Source organism: Egretta garzetta, unplaced genomic scaffold (assembly GCF_000687185.1).
Source record: "Egretta garzetta isolate BGI_Z169 unplaced genomic scaffold, ASM68718v1 scaffold35, whole genome shotgun sequence".
Lineage (NCBI taxonomy): Eukaryota > Metazoa > Chordata > Aves > Pelecaniformes > Ardeidae > Egretta > Egretta garzetta.
In genome coordinates this window covers 1,755,234-1,757,811 of record NW_009259730.1, presented here as the reverse complement: position 1 = coordinate 1,757,811, position 2,578 = coordinate 1,755,234, and the positions used below count along the sequence as shown (strand labels likewise).

The following is a 2,578-nucleotide window of genomic DNA, read 5'->3' as shown; positions in this document are numbered from 1 at the left end:
AGCCCGCAGCCCCTCAGCCGCTGAGCGGCATGAAGGCGCCCGGCTGGCTGTGAAGCGCGCCGGGCTTGCGACCGTAAAGGGCGGCAGGGAGAGAGGATGCTCCACAAAGGGAGAGGGGGTTCCGCAGGACGGAGGGCAGGGGTGTACGCCGTGACTCTCGCCGGGGTCGCACGATATCCCGCAGCCCATAAGGCTTAAAACTCCGGGGTGCGATGGGCCAGGGTAGCGTGGCGTCCCCCGGCAGGCGCTGGAGCTGCAGGGCTCAGCGCGGGTCTGACAGCGGGCGAGCAATTGTGCTTGGTGGTGGCAGGAGCGACAGATTTTTCCTATTTAAGAAGATGGGGACTGTTGGCTGCAAGTAGGTTTTGCCTATCGAACTCTCTTCATGTATCATTATTCTTACTTCTTATGCTCTGGGTCACGCAAGCTAAGCTTCTTTTGTCTGTGCGTGGGGCGGCGGGGAGGGGGAGCCGAGAAAGGAAACCCGGCAATTAAAAATATTCCTGCCCGGGCATTTGGCTTGGGTGAGCAATATTCTTTTTCTTTTAAATTTTTATTTATTTATTTATTTATTTTTAGATTGGAGTGGCAGCTTATTCTGACCTAACGGGAAGGTTGCTGGGTGGCGCAGCAAAAGGGGCTTCTTGGAAAGTATTCTGGGTTGGGTTGTGACGTAGGCTGCCAGGGAAATCTGCCTCTCTCTGCCTCGCTGAAGTCATAAACCTGGGCATTCCCGGGGGCTGGCTTATATTTGCCCCCCTTGTCATCACCACCGTCACGGCTGTGAGGAGGCAGAGGTGGGAAATTAATTTTAAGGAGTTTACAAATTTGACGATTGAAAGTGAAAGAGAAGCTCTGGACAGGGTTTGTTCCCTCTCTGTGGTTTTTATTCACCAAAGCGTTCTAGGTCTGTCTGTAGATTCAGGTTATTTGGCAGATTTCTGTTCTACCGTTAGATGACTGATTGCTAATCTCTGACCCCAGAGGGTACTGTAGATACCGTCTGTAACGAAAATGTTGTCTAAAGCAGAAGTCTCCAAATGGGTCGGTATTTTTTAATATCTCTTTTGCTTACCGGGATAGTAATTGTGGACAGCCAGTAGGCATGATCTTTTATTCCTAAGACTACCCTTTTCACTGCAAGTTCAAAACTGTAAGCAAATTCAGTATTTTTTTAAAATTACATTGACTATGCCACTAAATAAAAAGGCTAACCTTAATTTTACAAGATGGAATTTAAAAATTAAGTGCTGCCCTGGGCCTCTGAAACACAAGACTCAGTGACGATCAGCTCGTCTATTTTCTCTCACCTTTGCTAGGCCATGAGAGCCTGGAGTCCCGCCTTGCATCCCCTCTTCTATTTTATTTTCAGATCAGATAATCAAAATTTTTCTCATTTTTTTTTTTCTTCATAGATTTCAGTCACAGGTCGAGCGCCTTGCTGCTCTTACCTTTGTTCGTTTGGGGGAATCATACCCTCAACTGTGAATGTCTCTGTATGTCCCTATATATGTATTTGTATTCATGTAGAATTAACTATCTCTAGACAGCTTAAGCAACCAAGCAGGCATCCTCATACAATAAGAACGCCTGCTAATAAAATCAAGAAAGGAAAGTTAGCATGACCTGTCTGTAAGCAATCCCTGAATATCTGTACATTTCTTGAACAATGACATATAAAGCCTTGTGGAAAAGCTCTCGCATGTAGGTAAAACTTCCTCCCGCTGGCCAAGATAAATCCATTGTCCAACATAAACGAGAAAAGTTGGTACTCGTCCCTCTTACACAACAACCAGCTCTGAGAAACAAACGCCACCCTCCCTCCTAAACCCATTAATCTGCTGTCACCATCCCATCACGAAAGGCAGAGGAATATTTAAGGGGACCCGTAGGGTGGCAATGGTTTGTATGAGCTATTGCCAGGGCAGGGGCAGTGCCTGCCAGGCACTGAAGGCTCTGAAACAGCCCATTTGACGGAGCAGGGACGCAGCCCCTGGCCTGGAGAAAGCCAGTGGCAAAGCTCCTATTGACTTCAAGAGGCCTAGGATTTCACCCAGCCAGGAATGATAAGTTACAGGGGGAAAAATCAGATTTTCATCAGACAGTAATTGCTGGTAAGCCCTAAAAGCCCATTCTCTCATTTCTTTAACTCTTCCTAATTATTTAAGAGTTTATTAATTTATGACCATCCCCACTGTTTTCTTTTTTTTTCTTTTTTTCCTCTGTCATGAATATCTCATACATTTGAGCTTGTCCAGTCCGCAGAGAGAGCTGCAAACAGTAACAGATCCCCAAACTGTGAATCTCTCCCCTCATCCTCTCCCTCTTCTTGTCCATCACTTGATCTTACCATAGGTAAAAGTAATTTCAATTTAAAATTAATCACTGCTGGCAGCATGAGCGCTCCCTCTGCAGTAACAGGATGGATGAAAATTACAAGTTGGACTCTACAGTCACAAGCTGGCGAAAAATAAGCAAATATTCAGATACTTCGTCAGGAATTATTCTCTCCTTGAAGCTTTAAGATTTGCTGCTCAGCTTTGCTGTCAAGCCAGAGAGATTTGCTCCTGATGGTGCT

General features: G+C 46.0%; 1 protein-coding gene across 3 annotated transcripts in view; it reads left to right on the top strand.

The window, feature by feature from the left end:
- Positions 1-2,578, top strand: part of NOL4 (nucleolar protein 4) — a 192,811-nt gene that overhangs the window by 857 nt on the left and 189,376 nt on the right. The gene's annotated exons all lie outside the window — the stretch shown is intronic.